The sequence below is a fragment of the Papaver somniferum genome, chromosome 7 (assembly GCF_003573695.1).
Source record: "Papaver somniferum cultivar HN1 chromosome 7, ASM357369v1, whole genome shotgun sequence".
Lineage (NCBI taxonomy): Eukaryota > Viridiplantae > Streptophyta > Magnoliopsida > Ranunculales > Papaveraceae > Papaver > Papaver somniferum.
In genome coordinates this window covers 175,161,566-175,186,356 of record NC_039364.1, presented here as the reverse complement: position 1 = coordinate 175,186,356, position 24,791 = coordinate 175,161,566, and positions in this window count along the sequence as shown.

Here is a 24,791-nt window from a genome sequence, read left to right as displayed (position 1 = left end):
ACATCCTAGTGTTCTTTCATCACTCTTGTTTACTGTCTCCCTTCATTGCTGTTTTCTCAATAGTTCACTGTTAGTTTACTGTTATGTTTAGTGTTTAATGTTTAGTTCCTCAAATGTTAAGTTTGTTCACTGTTAGTGGTGGAAGTTTAGGTTAGAATTCATGTAAATTGAGCTGATTGAGAAATGGAGGAATTTAGTGTCCACTGTTGCTTGTGATTGATTGTGCTGTTAAAAGACAGTCAATGCTAGGAGTAAAACAGTTGGACAAGCTTCTTCTCCTTCCATTCCATTTATTTATGCCCTGGAACATAGGCAGGCTAAAACCTCCACCTAGCTCCATTAGGGACAAGGATTTAACCAAAAAACAGCCACTGCCTAGCATCTTTCCTGTTCTTCTTTGTTATCTATCTGTTTTTGTGGCTTCTTATCACTGTTTTTATAGCTGTTTTTATAACTGTTTTGTGCCCTGTTCTTCCTTTGCCTTTGGCCCTTGGCCATTTCCTTTGATTTATCACTGCTATGCCATTGTAAATTTGCATCCATTTGCCCTGTGTTACTTCCATGTATATACCATTGTCACTTTTTCTTTGTACATGTCATTGTAAATGCCATCCTTGGCCCTGTGTGACTTAGTGCCCTTTCTGCCTAGAGCCTGCTTTACCTTGTCTGCTGCTGCTCCAAACAGTTAGCTTAGAACCAAAGGCTAAAAGCTCAGATTCATTACAAAGCCCAGTTCAGTCCATCAAAGGCCCAAACTGCTTCACAGTTAATCAAAGCCCATCTTGCTCTTATTGTGAAAGCAAAAGCTTCAAAGTTATTCAAAGCCCATTGATATTCAAAACCCTTTGGTACTCAAAGCCCATTAGCAATTTAGAAACCCAAAATAGTTAGAAACTCCAAACACACCCAGTCTCTGTGGATCAACCCGTACTTGTACGATCTACAACTGACGACCGTGCACTTGCGGTATTACTGTAGGCCCGTTTTTATCGCGCTTAATTTTCACACATCTTTAAGAGCCTACCAAGTTTTTGGCGCCGCTGCCGGGGACTCGGGTTTGTTTCTCTAGTAGTTTTATTAGCTATTTTTGCATTTCACTGCATAGCATTTGCATCTGCATCTGCTTCACTTCATTTGCTGTTGGACCTGCTGTTCTGAACCAGTTTTTCCTCTGCTGGGACGCCACCAAGGAAAAGAACCAAAGCCCAACTGGGTTTTTGCAACAATATCAGAGCAGCTGGGCTGTGCTAAAAAGGTAAACCCATTCGGAGAACCCGAATTGTGGGCTTCCAATTTTTAATTGTGGGCTTGTAATATTAAAGCCAATTTTTGGGCTTTTTATTTTCTGTTGGGTTTGTAATTAATTTTTGTGGGCTTGTTTGTTTAATTTGTGGGCTTGTATTTAATTTTTGTGAGCTTGTTTAATTTGGACTGGTATTTTGTATTCTGGGTTTTCAAACCCAGCTGAGCTTGTAACCGATCACGCTAGGTTAACTCGTTAGTGGGCCGAATACCCAAATTCTAGGCCGAGATTTTGGACTCAGTTTCACCAAACGTTTTCAAACCAGCTGAGCCAAAGCAAACACAAAACCAACAGTGGGCTTGCTCCCATTCAAAAACCAAATTTTATTTTCTTTTAAAATAAAATAAATAAATAAATAAATATTTTCTCTCCCATTCAAAAACCAAAATTTTTACTTGCTCCCAAATTTTAAAACCAAATTTTATTTTGCTCCCACATTAACAACCAAATTTTTTTTCTTTTATCCCACCAAAACCTAATTTTTCCCAAAAATCCAAACCCTTTAAAAACCAAATTCTGAGCTTTGTACATTCTTTACTTAGCTTTTGAGCCAATCATGAATAGATCTTTTTCTACAGTTGGGGAGTACAACAAATCCCTTAGAGAAATTGCATATGGACAAACTTCACGTTATGAACCTTCCACGGACCATGATGTCAATAGTCATAGGAATTATTATGGACATTTTCAAAGTCCCGAGCCGCAATACATGAACCCTAATGACTATTCATACATGCATCATTCATCGCAACGTGAAAATGAACATTCTGCTAGAGCCTCACTCACACAATCATCACTTATGGATCAATTAGAAGCTCGAGTCGCAGCTTTAGAAAAGCAAGCACATGAGGAATCTGTCACATCTAACTTTCCTAGGCAACCTGAAATATATCCTTTTCCCGCATGTGATGGCTTAGACCACACTATTGCGAATTGCTATATTTTCCATGAATTTAGGCGGACTGGAGAAATTCCAAGGTTTGTAGAACCTACAGATTATTATGATGGTGGTTATTGGGACCATAATCAACCTTTTCAAGGTTGCGATCAACCATTTATAGACCCTAACGACCATGCACCCATGTATCAATCACCACAAGGGGAGGACGAACAATTTCACATGAGCCCTTGTATGCAATCTATAATGGAAAACATCAATCTCCTCAAACAAAACACTGCTAGTTTAGAAATGCATACATTGAATGATCATAGCAGCATTGTTATCCCTAGTGAAATTAATTATCAAAATAGTGTTTTTAACCCTACTCATGATAGTCATATTGAACATGAACCTAATCTAGAGGTAAATGAGTGGAATAGAAACACTATAGTTTTTAGGGAAGGACACTCTTGTTTTGTTGAGGATGATAATAATTATGATGTTATATTAGAAGAACATGTCTATACTGATGATGTTATGGAACCTTTGGGTTCAAATACATTAGGCTTCTCTGCCCAGACCTTAATGAATGATATCTCTTCTAGTATTCCATATGATGTTTCCATTGAATTGCCGATGCATGAGGACAAATCTGTTGATGATGTTGATGATTCTGATTGTGAACTTGCTAATTTGATTGATGATTGTGAGCATGATGTGACATGTGTAGATGATTTAGGAGATTTTGATTTGATTGATAATGACGTGCCTATTCTCCTACATGAGTCACAATCTGATGGCCTTCCACCCAACCTAGATTTGGTTTGTACCAATATTGTAAAACCAATTTTTCTGAGAATGCCTAATCTAGGTTTGGAACTGTGTGCTTCCCAAGTCCTCTTGGACCATTTTGCATCTAAATATAATATCTTTGAGGAACCACAGTTGGAAATGGCATGTTTGCCCGTCCATAGCAAAGTACACTTTGAGTTAGATCTTGTGCATGAGGAACCCCCAAAACTGCGCGAATTTGTTTTCAAAATTATATCTTCTGTAAAATCCAGGTTTGGGGGTAGCTCATTTTGTTTCACAGCTTCACTTTCATGCCTATCATATTATTATTGTGTGAAGCTGTTGAAACCTCTACACTTTGTCTTTTGGGTTGATCCTCAACTCTTTAGATTGTTAGTGTATGGTGAATTTTTTGTATATAATCCAGTAGATAAAATTTCTTAAAACCCTTTTGTTCCTTTTGTATATATTTTGCTAATCCAATATGATCTCGGCTGAAATATGTTGGATTTTTTTTCCTTGAATAACGGAGTTCTAATCTTGCTTTCGCCGAAATCGGGTATTCTCTTTCCTTTTTCTCTACTCAACGTGATCCTCTTCATATGTTGTATTATAATTTTGTTCATATTTTGAAAAATTGAGGACAATGTTTAGTTTAGGTTTGGGGGTATAGAGTAGATACCACGATCACATGCCATAATTGAAAACAAGAACTCCTTCTTTTTGAACTCTTCCTTTTTGAAAAAAATGAAAAAATAAAAATAAAAAAAAAAAAAAATTAAAAAATCATAAAAAATGGAGCTCATTTACCTTGAAATGTTGACTCTTGTGCAAATATGTAATTTTTAGGAGTCTTAGTCTAGATATTTAGGCACCCTGATTCTAGCACAATTCACATAGTGATAAGAAACTTGCACGCGCACGATCTACCAATACATGTATAGCCTCGATCTTCAAGGTGTTTGATAGGAAGTTAGATTGCCAATCACTTTAGAATACTGAATGAGACTTGACTATCTTGTTCTTTGGTTGGCTGGGATAGAAGTTGGAGAATACGTTAAGAAAAGCAACCATAGAATTTGACCGGATGCATTCGATAAGGGCCACCTCTTGCTAAGAGTCATGTAATTATGTTTTTCTTTTTGTTCATGTATCAAAAGTGTCACTATGTTGTAAAGATCAAAGTTATTTCTTACAAAAAAAATAAAATAAAATAAAATTCAATCAAGTATTTATTCCATGTTTTGTCATGTTAAAGACAATATTCTCTCTTGTTCCAAAAATAAAAGAGAGTAATCAATGTAAATAAGAGTCATGTACAGAGTCATCTTTTTGTTGTAAATAGTCTTGTAATAAGCAAGGAGGGTGCAGCCATCGATGTATAACGCGGGTAAACTGAAATATCACCAACTCATTGGGTGAACATTCACAATTCTCGTAAAGCCGGACAGCTAGCTTGGCTTAGAATTCGGTTCTTAGCCTAAAAACTATCTCTTGGTGATTAGTAGTCATAACTTCAGGTCATTCTAGACACATGTGTAGATACACTTTACACTCTTATCACATGTCTTTTTTGTTATCAGTGCTAGGATTGTGCCTTAGATAGCTAGATTGACATCTCCATTTTGCTGTGAGCTTAAACTGTCTTGCACATGTCACATTTGATGGAATCTGAGCTTATATTTTGACCTAGAACTTTGTAGGTACGTTCTAAGCAAACCTTCACGAGACTTCACTCGTCCACTAGGGACACTTAGTGGTTTAAAAGGCTTAGTGCATATGCTAAATGCATTCGAGAGACCAGCGACAGTGGTATAGGTAGGATTTCCTTAGTTTTGTTTTACTTGAGGACAAGTAAAATTCAGGTTTGGGGGTATTTGATGAGTCCTAAAAAGTGCATATTTCTATATCTTTTTGTTGGCATTTAACTCATCTTTTGTGCATTAATTCTACATTTTATTCCATATTCTGTATTTTCTTTGTTTTCAAGAATAAATATTTTTATTAACTAATTTTGCATTTTTAGGTAATAAATAAAGTTTGGATGAATAGCGGAGCAAAAAGAGCAGAAAAGTGGTGGAAGCCAAGAGGAATCACACAAGGAAGCCGCGAAGAATGTTGTGCGCAAGACCAAAAGGCTAGAACTGGGCTTGAAGAGGAAGAATTGTTCTTAAAGAAGATATGGGCTTGGCATACCCAAGGCCCAAAACCCTCACCCAAACCCATTTCCAATATCCATACCCGCCTTCATATTCAGCCGTCGGATTGGATCATCGAAATCCAATGGTCGCTTCAGTAGAGTGCATCAAAATCCGAGGTTCTTGTCAAACACCGTAGTGCTTAATTTCCAAGCCTTCAGATTAGATTGCATTTGAATCCTACGGTCGCTCCTATGCATGTGCATCAAATATCGATACTTCCGCTAAACACTACAGCACCTAACCTCGATCTTCGCCGTTAACTTCGTTGTATCAAGACATCCGACGGTCGCTACCAGCCTCTTCAGGGGTAGCCATCCGATTCACCTACAGCTTCGCATCCAGTGACTCAGATTCGCCAATATAGAACTTTGATACCCCGCCTCACACACTAGCAACCTATACCTATTAACCTAAAAACATCGACCATTCTTCTGTTCTCTTCTCTTTCTTCTTCTTCTCCCTTTTTCTCCCCTACCCCGACAGTTGCAGAACCACCACCACTCCCTGCAACTGCCGCGCCACCACCTCTACCTGTCTCACATCATCCCTAAACTACCAACCCATCATCACCCCCTAACTATCTAGCCCCCTATTCCCTCAATCTCTCACGTTTCTTCCCTGAAACCCTAAGCGTGAGAGGTTGATGAAGTAGGTGACCTAGAGAAGAAATCAAGGTATGGGAATTACGCAAGGGAAGCAGAAGAATATGGGTCGAAGATGGAATTGTCTCATCACAGTTGGTGAGGTAAAAATCCTAAACCCTAGTTCACAGTCAATTTGGGGAAAATCATAAAAACCCTGATTATTGTTGAGAAGAGTATAGAGAAGATAGAGTGGGTGAAATAGGGTAGGTAATTAAACCCAATTACTGTTTAATTTGGGAATTTGTGTGATTTTGGAAAACCCTAATTTTTGGGGAATTTGGGGATTGTCTGTAAGCTATAAATAGAGCTGGGTGTTGTGTGTTGCAAAACTTATGCTGGAATAGCCAGTGTCATTTGGTTTGATTTTGGGAGAACTGGATTAGCCAGTCTCTCCAATTTTTGTGCTGTTTCATTTATGTTCACTGTGATGTTTTATGTTTAATACTATGTGATGTTAATGTTTAGTTCCTCAATTGTTCTAAGTTTATCCACTGTTATGTGCTTCCCATGTTATGTTATTGTGTTTAAATTCATGTTTTGTTTCACCGTCAACTGTTAATGTATGTTTATCTTCATGTCTATCATGTTCTGAACCTCAAATGCTAGGATTAGATGAAGCTATGAACCAGTAAGGAGTCAGATCAAATTATGACATTCATGTTGTGTTTGGAATGCTGAGATAGTCTTCATCATGTGCAGCTCATGTTCAGTGTTGCTAAGCCCTTAGACTAGTTGTGCTTTAATCAGACAATTAGCACTTTGGTAATTATCTTAGCTGTAAGTAGAATATCCCTTAGGTTAATGGTGGATTCAACATCCTAGTGTTCTTTCATCACTCTTGTTTACTGTCTCCCTTCATTGCTGTTTTCTCAATAGTTCACTGCTAGTTTACTGTTATGTTTAGTGTTTAATGTTTAGTTCCTCAAATGTTAAGTTTGTTCACTGTTAGTGGTGGAAGTTTAGGTTAGAATTCATGTAAATTGAGCTGATTGAGAAATGGAGGAATTTAGTGTCCACTGTTGCTTGTGATTGATTGTGATGTTAAAAGACAGTCAATGCTAGGAGTAAAACAGTTGGACAAGCTTCTTCTCCTTCCATTCCATTTATGTATGCCCTGGAACATAGGCAGGCTAAAACCTCCACCTAGCTCCATTAGGGACAAGGATTTAACCAAAAAACAGCCACTGCCTAGCATCTTTCCTGTTCTTCTTTGTTATCTATCTGTTTTTGTGGCTTCTTATCACTGTTTTTATAGCTGTTTTTATAACTGTTTTGTGCCATGTTCTTCCTTTGCCTTTGGCCCTTGGACATTTCCTTTGATTTATCACTGCTATGCCATTGTAAATTTGCATCCATTTGCCCTGTGTTACTTCCATGTATATACCATTGTCACTTTTTCTTTGTACATGTCATTGTAAATGCCATCCTTGGCCCTGTGTGACTTAGTGCCCTGTCTGCCTAGAGCCTGCTTTACCTTGTCTGCTGCTGCTCCAAACAGTTAGCTTAGAACCAAAGGCTAAAAGCTCAGATTCATTACAAAGCCCAGTTCAGTCCATCAAAGGCCCAAACTGCTTCACAGTTAATCAAAGCCCATCTTGCTCTTATTGTGAAAGCAAAAGCTTCAAAGTTATTCAAAGCCCATTGATATTCAAAACCCTTTGGTACTCAAAGCCCATTAGCAATTTAGAAACCCAAAATAGTTATAAACTCCAAACACACCCAGTCTCTGTGGATCGACCCGTACTTGCACGAGCTACAACTGACGACCGTGCACTTGCGATATTATTGTAGGCCCGTTTTTATTGCGCTTAATTTTCACAAATCTTTAAGAGCCTACCAGGAATCAGAGAGAAGTTGCTTCACCAAAATAAAAGAGGAGAAATAAAACTCACGTATGTAAGGAAGAAGCTCATCTTTTGGGCCATAACAGCCGATCAAAGCCTTTTAGTGTTCGTGGTCGTAGCTAGCATCACCGCCTATGCTCTCGCCTAAAGCTCGTGGACGTAAATACCTCTACTTATGTTTCTTCGCTCATCTAAGATTCATGGTCGTGGTTGTCAAAGCCCATGACCACCATCACGCCTCTCCCTACCGTGCCTGTAGCCACCACTCCCCCCTGCTAAGGTTTGTGCCCATAGTCGCCACTCCTCCCTGTCAAGGATCGTGACCGTAACCATTCAAGCTCCAGCCGACCTGTTTTGTTCCCACCAAAAACGCAGTCTCTTCTGATCACGGTTGCTTCCAAGAACCACTGCTGCTCGTTTGTTGATACCATCCAGAGCTTCACCATAACAACGACAACTACGTATAAAGGTAATCCAAACTTCTGCATATTTTATTACCCATGAAGAAGTAATAGGATCACCAGTACGGAGGCTATATGGCGATACCTTTATTATGGTAATCCCATTGAACATATAAGATAGAACCACGCAAACCACACTTGGGGACTGAGGCTCAACATGAAATTCCTTCACCTTCAGTCAAGGACCTCTTCAACACAAGGGACACGGTAAATCAAGAAGCATGTAATTTGCAAAGGAAAATCAAACTAAAGAAGAATGGGAAGAACTCATTTTTCGAAATCAAGGGTTAATGGCATCCTCACTGGAGTTCTCTCTAGAAGCCGCTTCAACGCTCTCTCCAGAAGACGCTTCAACGCTCTCTCCAGAAGAAGCCGCTTCAACGCTCTCCCCTGAAGCCTCTTCAACGCACGCTCCAGAAGCCGCTTCAATGCACGTTCTCTCCTGAAGCCGCTTCAACGCTCTCTCCAGAAGAAGCCGCTTCAACTCTCTCTCTCTCCCAAAGCCGCTTCAGCACTCTCCCCGAAGCCGCTTCAGCGCTTTCTTCAGAGGCCGAAGACGCTCCAACACCTTACCAGCAAGTGCAATGGAAGAACGTCTTTCAAGAGAACATAAGCTCGGGATAATTACACTTGGGGACTGCCAGCACAGGATGCCTTCACGTCCCTCAACCGGTTTATTTCTAATATCAGCATCATCACTGTTGAAGCCTTACGAGCCGCAGAAAATTCTCAACCTGAAGACGTACATGTGCATCAAAGAATCCAGAAGTACAAAACGGAGATGTTTTCACGTATCCAGCTATGCCATCGTATCTGAAGTGTAGCTGGGGACTGCTCATCGCATCCCATTCCATACAACCATCCAAGATTCAGAAGACGGTTGAAAATATGTCGCTTGGAACGAAGTCCTTAAAGATTCGCGGCACATCGTCCATCCTTCTACCTACCTAGCCGGCACGCCACAAATCTTCAAGAAGCATGTAATCTGCAAGGGGAATATCAAACAAAAGAATGAGAGAGATCAGATTGCAAATTCATGCACACATGCTCTACTCCAACCTTACAGAGGAGCGCTACGTCTAAAGTTTCAAGGTATTGCGAGATCTTTCTAAGAATTTGTATTTCTTAGTCGGGAGATTTCATTCATTCATCCAACTGGAAACATAAAATCATAAAAGCAGCATGAATGAGGGATTATTATTCGATCAAGCCCCGGCTCCATCCACATGAAACAAAGACTACTAAACATCAAAGAAGTGTCATCAACGCTAGGGCCAATGGGACCTTCACTAGAGTCCTCTCCGGAGCTGCTTCAACATCCTATCCGGAAGCCGTTTCAACATCCTCTTGAGCTGCTTCAATATTTTTTTTCAGAAATTGCTTCAACAGCCTTTTAAGGATATTCCTCATGATAGGGCTCGTCCACATCAGAGTCGAGGATTATAACGTCGTCATGAAAAGGGTATTCATGTTTATCCAGGAGTTCATGTAATGCTCCACCCTCCTTCACTTTAGCCGGGAAGCAAACCTTTCAGCCCTAGCACTTGTTAGCTGAGATGCTTCATCGCGCCTCCACTTTTCCTCCATGCTAACCGAAGCCAGGAAAGCTAGGACGCGCTCTCGAACGAAACTCAGATGTACAAAGTACTTGGAATGCAGTTTGAGATCCCAACCAACAGTATGCCTAATCTACCTGAGGCCAACCGACATCATGTTAGGGGAACGCTTACTGGACGCCTCTTGAATGTGACATGTTCCAAGGACATGACGACCCATCTCTCTTGGTAACATCTAACTTTGTCTCATAAGTTTTACCTTTATTTGTCACCATCTAGTGCTTACCCCGCAACAATATCACCGTTACGTACTAAGCAGGAGACTTAATGTTGATGGTAGTTTTTAGTTCAAGGGATAAAATCGTAAACCTGTATTTAATGTGTTGTCATTCTGCAAAGGAACATAAGCCATTTGAAAGCAATGAGTGCTTAAGCCTCTTCGCTCACATATGTATTGGGCAATTCAATATATCTGTATATATGAAATTTACTTAGAATGGTGCGTGCAACAACAATCCCAAAATATTCTGTGAATTTTATCTTTCACCAGCATTATTCACTAATGCATGACTTACCTAGTATTTTCGTATGTTATGTTCCCAGCCGAACTCTCAATATTGACATGACATGATTAAATGTTCACTCTCAGCAGAGTAGCATGAGTCTCCGAAGTGTCAGTATTGAGATCTACATGAAAACACTCACATAGGCTGCATCATCCTCTAACAAAGAGATTGACGTGTTTATACACCTTTTAATTAAAAGTTAGCGCGATTAAACGCGTTTAAATTCCTTAAGGTAAATACATACTGTCCATATAATTCTTGGGAAACGATCACGGCCACATGATTTGGACACACAATTTAATAGGTCTAGCCTACTCCTAACAGGACTAGGCGATCGTCACGATAAACACCGACGGGCCCACTAGCATCCCTGCCGGTCGAAACTCCTAGCTCATCCGCTGCACACTCAAACGATGGCCTTAACATGGACGTTCACGCTATTAAAAAGAAGGCTCAAACAAGCTAGACCGACCATGACGGTCTTAGAAGCATCATATCCATCCAACTTAGCCAGACAAGTTGGACGGCGTAGATCGTGTTTTGGGCGATCAAAGAGGCGCCGTTGTCTTCACCGGAAACTCACCTTCATCTTTAGCCGGTCGAACCTCACCTGGCAATCTGTAGGCACATCAAAACGATTTCCCAAAGTAGGATGATCGCGCTGTTGAAAAATAGCTCAAACGAGCTAAGACCGGCCAAAACGGTCTCAAAACATCACGACCGCCCAACTTAGCTAGACTAGTTGGACGGCTTAGATTTTCCTTCGAATAATTAAAGAAGCGCTAACGTGTTCACCATCGACCCAACTCCACACTTGGTCGATCGACTTGCTCATAACAAGACCAGAGCACATCAAATCGCGACCCAAAATAGGGAGAACACGCCGTTTGAAAACCCTAAAAAATGCTTTGAGGCAACACACTACTGTCGCAAATCAGTCGTGTCCGTCCAACTTAGCCAGCCTAGTTGGACGGCTTAGATTGCGTTTCAGACGATCAAGAAGGTGGACATGTGTTCACCACGGTCCAACTTCATTACCATTCAATCGACTTGCCTGTGAGAAGTCAATAACGCATCGAATCGCTCGATTGAACTAGAGTATTCGTGGCTGTTCTAAACCCCAATTCATGTTTGCGGCAGTATGTTATTATCGCAAATCGATCGTGACCACTCATCTTCGCCAGCCGAATCGAGTGTGTTAGAGCATAGCTCGGTCGACCTCGCATGCGTTGCTATCTCAAGCATGTTTGTCAATGTTAGTGATCAAAACTATGAGTCTTGATTTCTAGTCTACATAGCTAAGTCTCGGACTAGGATAGAAAAGTGTAGTTGAGCTCAAGGACTTCATGGCGATTCATCATACAACGACGAAAATCTACTCAAGGAACCGTGGAACTTTATCAACAAAAAGGTATGTGGAGACTTGAACGTATCTATCACTCAAAAGTCTATCTATTATATCTCCTACTTCTTATGAGACAAAAGTCGTATGCTATATAGACTGGATCATACACATTTAATATATTTCAAGCCGAGTATATCTCGCCTATGTATATCTCGAAATCATGTGTTGGTATAGCGTTTCGCTTTGATCGGGTTTATCTTCACCTGATGACGAAAGTCATAATGTTTCAATCACTTTGACGAGAAATAGTGTAACAACTATATAACGTCCTCTAAGAATGTTTCAATGGTTGGAATGAGAGTTTAGGTCTATATAACCAATGATGGATATAAGCATTATGTGGAAACACATATGTGCATAAGTCCTATTCCTTAATTAAGAACTTTGTTGATTGAAAGAAACCGGAGTAATTGGCTTTGCCAAGTCCGCGAAATCAGTTTGCGAACTCAGTCCGCGAACTGACAGAAGTTCTATTGCCGAGAATTTCAGCTGGGATTTTCCAAAAACTCGTTTGCGTGTTTAGTCCGCGAACTCAGTCCGCGAACCTAGTCCGCGAACTGGTGGAAGTATCCTTACCGAGATTTTCTGCTGAGTTTGGAAAACTCTGCCGGTTGTCTTAAGTCCGCGAACTTGTTTGCGTACTTGAGTGGGTTATGATCTAAACATGAAATTTAAATTAAGTGGCTTGAGATGTGCTCTGAACATGAAATTTAAATTACTAAGGAATGTAGTATGCAAACCGTGGCTATAAAGTTCATGAGACGATTCAATCGAATCGAATCATCTTTGTTTCAATTGTGTCTTGTGTAGTTACATAAGATCTCATAGAAATTGAAAAACTCTCTAACTAGTTCATTTGAGTCAATTGAACTAGTTATGGTGAAGAAGAACAAGGTTAATATGAAATGCTCATATGGTTGACCTTTTGGGTTACTATTTTGAACAAACATACACGTACACATTTGGGCACGGTTTTCACAAACCCAGTAAATGTATATCTCAAGTGTGTGTGACAAGCTAAGTTTTCGATCTAACGGTTGAGAAATATTAGCTTGAATCTAAATCAGGTTTTCATCTAACGGTGAATATTGATTTCTTTGTAACTAAGGCAAAACCCTCATTTGAAGACTATATATATGAGACATCTAGCATTGGGAAAAACTAATCCCCACACGTCTGTGTGATACTAGTGCGCTCACTAAAGTAGATTCTCCTCTAACCTTTGGTTTTCTTCTCTAAAACCAGGTTAACGACTTAAAGACTTAATTGGGATTGTGAAGCCAGACCGATACTACTTTTATTGCAGTTGTGTGATCTGATCTTGCATCTTCTATCGTACGAGTACAATCTTTGATTGGCTTGAGATCGTGAGAGTTCTCCGATAGGCAAGATAAAGAAGTCACAAACATCTTCGTCTCACTGTTTGTGATTCCTCGACGTCCTCTTGTGTATTCAAGTAAGACTGTTGAGAGGTGATTGATTAATCTAGGCTGTTCTTCGGGATTATAAGACCGGATTATCAATTGGTTCCTGTTCACCTTGATTTCATATCTTAAGACGGAACAAAAACCTAGGGTTTTTTTGTGGGAGACAGATTTATCCTTTGATAGACTTTTTTGTGTGAGAAAGATTTGTCTATTATCAAGTCTGCGATTTTGGATTGCAGCAACTCTTGGTTGTGGGTGAAATCAGATAAGGGAATCAAGTGCGCAGTATCCTGCTGGGATCAAAGGCGTAAAAGTACAACTGTACCTTGAAATAGTGGGAGACTGATTGGGGTTCAACTATAGTCCAGTCCGAAGTTAGCTTGGAGTAGGCTAGTGTCTGTAGCGTCTTAATACAGTGTGTATTCAATCTGGACTAGGTCCCGAGATTTTTCTGCATTTGCGGTTTCTTCATTAACAAAATTTCTGATGTCTGTGTTATTTCATTTTCCGCATCATATTGTTTATCTTTATAATTGAAATAATACAGGTTGTGCGTTAAAGGTTAATCGATTGGAGATCCGACCTTGTGGTTGTCGATTTCATAGATTAACACTTGGACATTGGTCTTTGGTACCATCCACGTTATTCTTTGTATTTGATAAAGACTCGTTATTGTTTTTAGCTTAAGTAAAAATCAAATCAAGAGAGATATATTAACTCCTTGAGATACTTTTATCTAGATTGAGTCTGACTGTTTAGTTGATTCTCTAGCAAAGTATTTTCGGAGTTTATCCATACAGATTGCTAAGCGAAATATTGGGTGGTGTTGTTAGACCCCCGCTTTTTCAATTGGTATCAGAGCAGGCAAACACGTTAAAGACCTCATCAATCTGTGTTTTTAGCGATCTGACTCTATGGACTGAGGTACTATCTCAGTTAACGTTCCACCAGTCTTCGATGACTCAAACTACTCAGGATGGAAAGTTGCTATGTGTGCGTGTCTTCAAGCTTGTGATTTTCAAACCTGGGTACGTATTGTTAAAGACTATGATCCTCCGGTTAATACAAAAGGTGATGTATCTATACCTAAGGATGTTGGTAGTTATAGTCCTGAAGAATCTCTTGTTGCAATGCAAAACTCTAACGGATTAAATGCTATCATACAGGCCGTTACCCCAGACCTTCAGCAGTATGTGTCTACTTGCACCAAGTCTAAAGATGCCTGCGATATCTTAGAAACTGTATTTGAAGACAAGAGATACGTTTCTAAGAAACATGCCATCGTTGAGGGAAATAACCCGGTTACTCTTTCCAAAGCTTCTCTAATTGGAAAGTTAAGAATTCTTGACCAAGAAAAGGGAAGAGTGTTTGCACTTAAAGCTGTGAACGAAACTGTGATGTCTTATTCTCACATGTCCTGGGCTTATGAATGTGATCTTTCACTAATGGTCGAAGAAGTCAAGAGTTTAATGAAGAAGAGAAAAATGTTTGCAGATTCTTCATCTATTCTTTATGCTGAGGATATCTCAACAAAAGACGACAACCCTCCGAATAACTCAGATGAGTCTAGTCTGTGTAATGGATTTACTGCTCTTACTGTAGATTCGCTTTCAACTTCAAATTCTGATTCTGAACTTGAAATTGACTCTGAAGTCATTAATCTCCTTAATAAAGAGATTCTTCGTGAGAACCTTAGTCTTAAAGCCTCCTTAAGGAATGTTGAATCTTCTCTCCAGACGAAGAATATTGAGATTGAGCAACTTAATATTAAATTCGTTAAAACCTTGTCTCTAAAGGAAAATGAGATTAACTATCTCAGAGATGATCTGCAAAGATTGTCTGGAAGTTCTGACAAAATTGCGGCAATGTTGTTTGGTCAGAGATCCTTTGGAAACAATCAAGGTTTAGGATTCAACAGCAAATCAGCTAAAGTGATGGTGTCTGCAAATCACGAAATAATGGTTGGTTGTTGTGTCAAACAAAAAAAATTTGCTTGGTAACAGGAAATCCACAATAATCTGCTCCTTGTGTGGACACTCAAACCATGATAAAGATACTTGTTGGAGATTCAAGAGGAACAGCAAAAGGATCACCAAACTTCAAAAGAACATGCAACGAGTAAGTTTGGATAAAGATGTGCCAAGGAAGAATTCTAGAAGAGGTAAGAAATCTGTTAGCACAACCTAGGATGACAAGCCACAGAAAAATAAATGACGTGAGCATTTGTCCCGTCCAAACACCAACTAAAGTGGTGATGTTTGCCTTCTCATATCTAACTTGAGAAATATGAGAAGTGTTCCGAAAGTGGCTCAAGTCAATGTTTATTTCCTTGTATGATTGATAGGAAAAGAGTTTTCTCAAAAACTTTTCTAAGGTTTGTTGCTTATAAATCTCTAGTGTTTTGGTTGTTTCCTTTTTCTGTCATTTTGTTCTAATGGCTTCTGTAACCAGAGGTGTTACCATAAAAGATGTAATGGAAGCTGTCAATGTACTTCGGTGCAAAGGAACTTCCTCAAGGACAATGAAGAAGAAGTCAACAATCTTTGGAAAAGGTTCCTTCTCTAACAATCTTTGGATTCTTCATTAATGAAAAAGTGTACTCAGTTGAGTATCTGAGGAAATTCTTTGATACCTAGTAAGTCTTCTTTTTGGATTAGTTGGAAGAATAACTAGCGTTTTCAATAGCGAAGATTGTGACTACACATAGCTATTTTGTTTTCATCTTCTTATGTTTATTTTTTAGGTTTATTGGTTTTAAATTCTAAAAATATTTGGAGGATGATGTTATTGCAGTATTAATCTTTATGATTTTGTGATATTGCAATATTTTTATGGGATATGTATTGCTTGTGTCCGTGAACTTGAAGGTCCCATATGTTGTCAAAAGTAAAGTCGTTCATGAATTGGTTTTCGTATTGATGAAAGGACGAATGGACTTTTGACAAATGAAAAAGTTATGCCTATGCAGTTATTTATTTGATGGAAAATAGGATAAAATCTTTTGTGTGACAAGGATAAAGTCTACCATGTCATTATGCATATAGTGATGGAAAGATAGAATAGATCCTTGTATGTATTCCGCGGTATTGATCTTCCTTGATCCATTATTTTTGTATTACCGTGAAGGCTCCATTGTGTGTCTTATGTTGAGCACGATACAACTAAGTCGATTGTTCTTATTGGCTTTGTTGGTTGTTCCATAAGATGCTATATGTTGAGCATTATGAACTAAATTAATCATCTTGGTTGTTTATTTAGTTATTTGCTCTGAAAGTCTTCTTTTGTCGAGCAAAACTTTTGACAATTAAATTGATTACCTTCGTGATTAGTTTGGTTGTTTGTATTCCAATTAGATTAATTATGGGTTCTCTTGTAATTAATCTAGTTGAGTTTTCATATATTCCACAAGTTCTTGTGTTGAGTATATGAACGGCTATACTAACTATGTTCTATTGGTTGATGTAGTCGTATATTCCGTAAGGTTTTACTTATGTTGAGTATGTGAACGATTAAGTTAGTCATCCCGGTATGATTACCTTAGTCGTAGCTCCGTAAGTTTACTTATGTTGAGCACAATCAATTAAATTGATCACTTTTGTGGTTTGATTTAGTTGCGTATTCCAATTAAATTAATCATGGGTTTACTTGTGATTAATTTGATTGAGTTTTGGATATAGAAAATCATTTTCCTATGGTTTTTGGTGTCCAATTAAAAATCCTTCTTTTCTTTCGAAATTAAGGTCGCTCTTGTTGTTCTCTCGGGAATGACATCAAATGGGGGAGAGTTCTTTTGAACTTGTGCTTAATGGTAATATCTTGCGGGGTGTGCGGCTGTGGAATTTTATAGGGGTTATCTTGTATCTTAAAACTCCTTGATGAATGCATTTAGCTTCGGCTTTATGATTGCATCTAAATTAAGTTGGTATGTATTTCTTTTAGTCTATGAAACGTCTCTTCTCGGAAATTTCATTAGGAACCCGTTCTTGTACCTTTGCCAATTTTATTGACAAAAAGGGGGAGAATTAATGTGTAGTTCTACTACATATACATATGGTTTTCGGATCATTGTGTAAGGGGGAGTGGTTTCCATGTGAGATGGAGTATTGACTAAGGGGGAGTGATACATATCACCGTAGTATTATTGTTAAAGTCGTGATGCAATTGGACTTTGATGTTACATAATAATACTATGTCACTGTATAATGATCGAGAATCTCGATTTCTCTCATTGTTATAGCTACGGATCTTCAACAACGGTGATGCTAAACTTACAACCTTTGGGATCATTGGAGTACTTGGAAGGACGAAGATTTCAGGGAACGTTGAAGATTAGACTATGGAATAGGAGCCACTAAAGTTTATCTTTTTTGTATTCCATATGTATTAAGTTTTGTCACTAAAATTGACAAAGGGGGAGATTGTTAGAGCATAGCTCGGTCGACCTCGCATGCGTTGCTATCTCAAGCATGTTTGTCAATGTTAGTGATCAAAACTATGAGTCTTGATTTCTAGTCTACATAGCTAAGTCTCGGACTAGGATAGAAAAGTGTAGTTAAGCTCAAGGACTTCATGGCGATTCATCATACAACGACGAAGATCTACTCAAGGAACCGTGGAACTTCATCAACAAAAAGGTATGTGGAGACTTGAACTTATCTATCACTCAAAAGTCTATCTATTCTATCTCCTACTTCTTATGAGACAAAAGTCGTATGCTATATAGACTGGATCATACACATTTGATATTTCGAGCCGAGTATATCTCGCCTATCTATATCTCGAAATCATGTGTTGGTAAAGCGTTTCGCTTTGATCGGGTTTATCTTCAACTAATGACGAAAGTCATAATGTTTCAATCACTTTGAAAATCGCTTTGACGAGAAATAGTGTAACAACTATATGACGTCCTCTAAGAATGTTTCAATGGTTGGAATGAGAGTTTAGGTCTATATAACCAATGATGGATATATGCATTGTGTGGAAACACATATGTGCATAAGTCCTGTTCCTTAATATGAAGTTTGCAAACTTTGTTGATTGAGAGAAACCGGAGGAATTGGCTTTGCCAAGTCCACAAACTCAGTCCGCGAACTGACGGAAGTTCTCTTGTCGAGAATTTCTGCTGGGATTTTCCAAAAAGTCGTTTGCGTGTTTAGTCCGCGAACTCAGTCCGTGAACTGGCAGAAGTCTCCTTGCCGAGATTTTCTGTTGAGTTTGGAAAACTCTGTCGGTTGTCTTAAGTCCGCGAACTTGTTTGCATACTTGAGTGGGTTATGATCTAAAAATATGCTCTGAACATGAAACTTAAATTACTAAGGAATGCAGTATGCAAACCGTGGCTATAAATTTCATGAGACGATTCAATCGAATCGAATCATCTTTGTTTCAATTGTGTCTTGTGTAGTTACATAAGATCTCATACCAATTGAACAACTCTCTAACTAGTTCATTTGAGTCAATTGAACTAGTTATGGTGAAGAAGAACAAGGTTAATATGAAATGCTCATATGGTTGACCTTTTGGGTTACTATGTTGAAGCAACATACACGTACACGTTTGGGCACGGTTTTCACAAACCCAGTAAACGTATATCTAAAGTATGTGTGACAAGCTAAGTTTTCGATCTAACGGTTGAGAAATATTAGCTTGAATCTAAATCAGGTTTTCATCTAACGGTGAATATTGATTGCTTTGTAACTAAGACAAAACCCTGATTTGAACACTATATATAGGAGACACCTAGCATTGGGCAAAACTAATCCCCACACGTCTGTGTGATACTAGTGCGCTCGCTAGAGTCGATTCTCCTCTAACTTTTGGTTTTCTTCTCTAAAACCAGGTTAACGACTTAAAGACTTCATTGGGATTCTGAAGCCATACCGATACTACATTTATTGTAGTTGTGTGATCTGATCTTGCATCTTCTATCGTACGAGTACAATCTTTGATTGGATTGAGATCGTGAGAGTTCTCCGATAGGCAAGATAAAGAAGTCACAAACATCTTCGCCTCAATGTTTGTGATTCCTCGACGTCCTCTTGTGTATTCAAGTAAGACTGTTGAGAGGTGATTGATTAATCTAGGTTGTTCTTCGGGAATATAAGACCGGATTATCAATTAGTTCCTGTTCACCTTGATTTCATATCTTAAGACGGAAAAAAACCTAGGGTTTTTCTGTGGGAGACAGATTTATCCTTTGATAGGCTTTTCTGTGTGAGACAGATTTGTTTATTATCAAGTCTGCGATTTTGGGTTGCAGCAACTCTTGGTTGTGGGTGATATCAGCTAAGGGAATTAAGTGCGCAGTATCCTGCTGGGATCAGAGGCGTAGGAGTACAACTGTACCTTGAATTAGTGGGAGACTGATTGGGGTTCAACTATAGTCCAGTCCGAAGTTAGCTTGGAGTAGGCTAGTGTCTGTAGCGGCTTAATACAGTGTGTATTCAATCTGGACTAGGTCCCGGTGTTTTTCTGCATTTGCGGTTTCCTCGTTAACAAAATTTCTGGTGTCTGTGTTATTTCATTTTCCGCATTATATTGTTTATCTTTATAATTAAAATAATACAGGTTGTGCGTTAAAGGTTAATCGATTGGAGATCCGACCTTGTGGTTGTCGATTTCATTGATTAACACTTGGACATTGGTCTTTGGTACCGTCCAAGTTATTCCTTGTATTTGTTAAAGACTCGCTATTATTTTTAGCTTGAGTAAAAATCAAATCAAGAAAGAGATATTAACTCCTTGAGATACTTTTATCTAGGTTGAGTCTCACTGTCTAGTTGATTCTCTAGCAAAGTATTTCGGATTTAATCCATACAGATTGCTAAGCTAAATATTGGGTGGTGTTGCTAGACCCCCGCTTTTTCAGAGTGGCTTAGATTCGATCTTAGATGAACCAGGATATGTCAACGCACTCACTAGCGGCTCATCTTCACACATGGCCAAACAGCCTGTTCGAATCAACGCCCAGTGCTTTGATTCGACTAGCCAAAATAGGGAGGGACACATGGCCCTTAAACCCTAAATTACATCAACGACAATATACAACTGCCGCAAATCAATCACGACCGTCCAACATCGCCAGCCTAGTCGGACGGTGTAGATTTATTTTCAGAAAAATAACAAAGCAACATTGTGATCGCTGGCCACTCTTCCTCCATAGGAAGTGATCGACCAAGTCATAGCACGCCCATAGGGTTCTCAAACGATCACCCAAAGATGGCCGGTCGTGCTACTTTTAAGACGCTCAATCCGTGACTGATTCTATCGAGTTCAAAAACAACGATGCTTCTAACACATCGATTATTTTCAGCTGCTTATTTGAAAGCTATGCTTTACATACAACGATTGTAAACAATGCTTTATAAATATTGGTTTCACAAATAATTTATTATTTGACCAAAAGCACTGTGTGCTGCTTTCAGCAACGAGTCCCACGATTCAACCCACTTACTCGTGACATCAAACGTGTCACAAACTGGGGGATGCTCACTGGGGTATTGGTCTGGCGGTTTACAGCGTGCGACGTGTAACGCGCTCATTACGAGAAAGTGTCAGGAAAGAACGGATGGTTAACAACAATGAGATAGTGGGTGAACGTGTGATTAATCTTCCCTCATAACGGAAACACGATGATAACCACCTTCCGCACAAACCCACTTCTCCACTACTTAACTTCCTCCACTTCCTAAGAAATCAGGGTGCGCTCAATGACTTGTATAAATAGGTTTTCAACCTATTCAAACAGGGAGACAGAACACAAGTGCTATCAACACAAGTAGCCAGAAACCATTTTCTGATACACAAGTCATAAACAACCACACTTTCATAATTCAACACTCTGATCTCAAACACCTTCTTCGCTTCCCTCCCTAAGATCAACCATTCTCCTTCACCTAGTGATCGAATTGAATCTGGAACGGCCATTTCTTGGTTTAGGCCAGAGTCTTACAGATTGATCTCTTGAATCTAAAGTACTCCCGTGCAGTGCATTTTTTTAGGGTTTGAATTCGTTTATCATTAACACACCCAAATTTACCAAAAACAGCAGAATCAATTTTTACCCTCAAACATGCTCACAATCTTATTTTTGAACCCTAAACCTTTTGTGTTCCCAAAAGCCTTTTGACTAAATAACATTGCTGAAATCTTGTCGGAGCTTCCTGAAAACCTTTGCAGGTCACATTTGAGAGAGTTAATCTCTTTTTCCTTCAGAGATAGGGTTCTGGTGAATTCATTATTAAGATAATCGATCTCAAGATTTTTCACCTGGAGTGATGATTCAAGCTTCTCCAATAAAATCTTCAGTTGAAGATTTTTTTTGTGAATCTTTTCAATTTTATCCAAGAATTCTAAAATCTCAGTGTCAGACTCGCTTCCAGAATCAGAATTTGAGTTAATGGAAACTTCTGCCGAGAGGGATGAAACTTCTACCAAATGAATATCATTGACACCCTGAGATACTTCTTCTTGGACTGAAACATCAAAAGCATTAGAGAGAGAAGATAGTCTCTCGGATCCCTTGCCTTTCTTCATAATATTCTTGATCTTTCGTGTAATCAGTGATCTTTTAGGATCAGATTGATTAGAACAACATTCATCATCCCATGCCAAGTTAGAAGCTTCACTTGTAATTGTCACCATATTGAACGCCGACATTCTGACTGTATTCTGATTATGATCAAGAACTTTTAACTTTCCAACAAGAGAATTTCTGGAAAGAGTAACAAGGTTATTTCCCTCAACGATGGCATGCTTCTTAGAATCGTATTTAGATGGTGGCGATCTGAGAATTTTTATCACAATGTCCTTTTCAGGAATAGTCTTACCCAATGCAAAAGATGCATTAACAATTTCAGTCACTTTGTGATTAAACTCGTCAAATGAATCTTCATCTGCCATACGGAGGTTTTCCCAATCAGAATTTAGGTTTTGAAGCCTAGCTTCTTTTTCACAGGTATTCCCTTTAGATACGGTTTCTAAGATATCCCAAGCATCTTTAGACTTTGTGCAAGTAGTCACATGATGCTGGAGATCTGGGGTAATGGCATGGATGATAGCATTTAATCCGTCAGAATTTTTCTTTGCAGCAAGAATCTTGGCAGCATCATATTTACCAATATCTGTTGGAACTGTTACATCGCCTTATGTAACTTCTGGAGGATGATAACCATTAACCACATACACCCATTGTTAGAGCACTGCTCGGTCGAACTCGCATACGTTTCTATCTCAAGCATGTTTGTCAATGTTAGTGATCAGAATTATAAGTCTTGATTTATAGTCTCTTATAGCTAAGTATCGGACTAGGATAGTAAGTATAGTGAGATCAAGGACTTCATGGCGATTCATCATACAAGTAGAAGGACTACTCAAGGAACCGGTGGAACTTCTCGACAAAAAGGTATGTGGAGACTTTAACTTATCTGTCACTAAAAAGTCAATCTATCCTATCTCCTATTCTTTAAGACAAAAGTCGTATGCTATATATATAGACTAGATCATACACATTTGGTATTTTGAGCCGAGTATACCTCGCCTATCTATATCTCGAAATATGTATTGTAAGCTTTTCGCTTCGACCAAGTTTATCTTTACCTAGTGACGAAAGTCATGAATGTTTCAATCACTTTGAAAATTGCTTTGACGAGAAATGGTGTAAATACTATATAACGTCCTCTAAGAATGTTTCGGCAATGTCCATGTTAGATTAAAACAAGCGCAACTCAGGTTTGAAGGGGCTATTAGGGTGATGGATGATGACCCTTCAGATGTTCATAAGAAAAATGTAATGAAGGATGCTCAGGTGGAAGTTAATGATGTCCGGATGCAATTGGCTACAATGCTTAAACAAAAGTCTAGGAATCAATGGTTGGTTGAAGGGGCCAGTAACACTAGCATGTTCCACAACAGTATTCGTATGAGGAAGAGTTGTAACACAATTTCGGAGCTAGTGGATGATATGGGAAATACTGTTACTAATTGTGACACTATAAGGGACATGATGGTGGATTACTATCAGGAAAAATTCAATGGGGATAATTCAGTTCTGGTGAATTCTCTCTTTGATTATGAGCATGAGAGTATTTCTATGGAGGAGAGTATTTTTATGGATCGTTTGCCAACTGGAGATGAAATTCGTGAAGTTGTCTTTGACTTGGGTGCGGATAGTGCGCCAGGGACTGATGGGTTTGCGGGTTTTTTCTATCGACACTGTTGGGAAGTAATTTGTGATGATCTTATAAAGGCCGTTTTATTTTGTTGGACAAATAAATTCATTCCGCATGGAGTGAATTCTAGCTTGCTGTTGTTTTTTCCCAAGGAGAGGGGTACTAATACTCTAAGGAACTTTAGACCAATTGGTCTTAGAAATTTCTTTTTCAAGATTTTTACTAAGATTCTTGCTACTCGGTTAGGAAGTGTCCTAGGTAATATAGTTTCGGAGGAACAAGTGGCTTTTATGAAGGGTCGTAATATCCATGAGAATATTAGTCTAGCTTCGGAAATGGTGAATGAGTTGCAAATTAAGCGCCAGGAAGGTAATGTTAGCTTAAAGCTTGATATCACGCAGGCTTTTGATACTGTTAGTTGGTCTTTCATCATGGTTGTTTTTCGGCATTATGGTTTTTCGGATAGTTGGTGTGACTGGATTTTGCAGATCTTAAAGTCTGCAAGAATCTCTGTGCTTGTCAATGGTAGCCCGGAAGGTTTTTTCAGTATTGATCGAGGTTTGAGGCAGGGGGATCCTTTAACTCCTTTGATTTTTGTGTTGATTGAAGATGTTCTGAGCCGTAATATCACGAAATTATTTCGTGAGAAAAAGATGACAACTCTTGTTACTAGAAAAGGTATCTCTCCTACTCATTTATTTTTTGCTGATGATATCATGATTTTTTGTAAAGGGAATATGTAGAGTTTGGAAAACTTGGTTAATCTTCTTGGTTCTTATCAACATGCTTCGGGTCAAACTGTTAGTCGTGAAAAGAGCAAAATCTATTATGGAGGAGGTTCTCTGAATAGGAGAACAACTATTGCTGAATTTTTAGGCATGCCAATTGCCACTTTTCCTGATAGATACTTGGGGGTGAAGGTTATGCAAGGGGCGGTCAAATATCACCATATTAGTAATGTGGTTGAGAAGATCAAAAATCAGCTGGCAGGTTGGAAGGGGAGGATGTTATCTTTTCAAGACAGGGTGGTGCTGGTCAAGTCGGTGATAGCAAGTTATTCAATTCATAATATGGCTGTTTACAAGTGGCCTAGAAAATTTGTTCATCAATGTGAAGTTGTTATTCATAATTTCTTATAGTCTGGGGATTCTCAGGTGAGTAGACGTTTTGTGGTTGCCTATGATAAGATTTGTGCTCCTTACAATGAAGGGGGTCTTGGGATTACTCAAATGGTGGTTATGAACAAAGCCATGCTCGTGAAATTGTGCTGGAATATTTGTAACTCGAAAAAGGCTTGTGATAGACACATTTTTGTGTCTAATTTGTCTCGATTCTATATATTGATAGTGCTCATTTTTGTACTTATTATGGTATTTTATGTGTGTGTAGGTATTTTCGCCAATAAACATTTTTGGAAAAATCGGCTCGAAAAGTTGTCCAAAGCACCCGGAGGAAGTGATTTTGGCCCCCAGACTTTGGATAAGGGGCACCACCAGGGAACCCCCTAGACAACTGCTTTCGGCACCCCTACTCTGGATAGGGG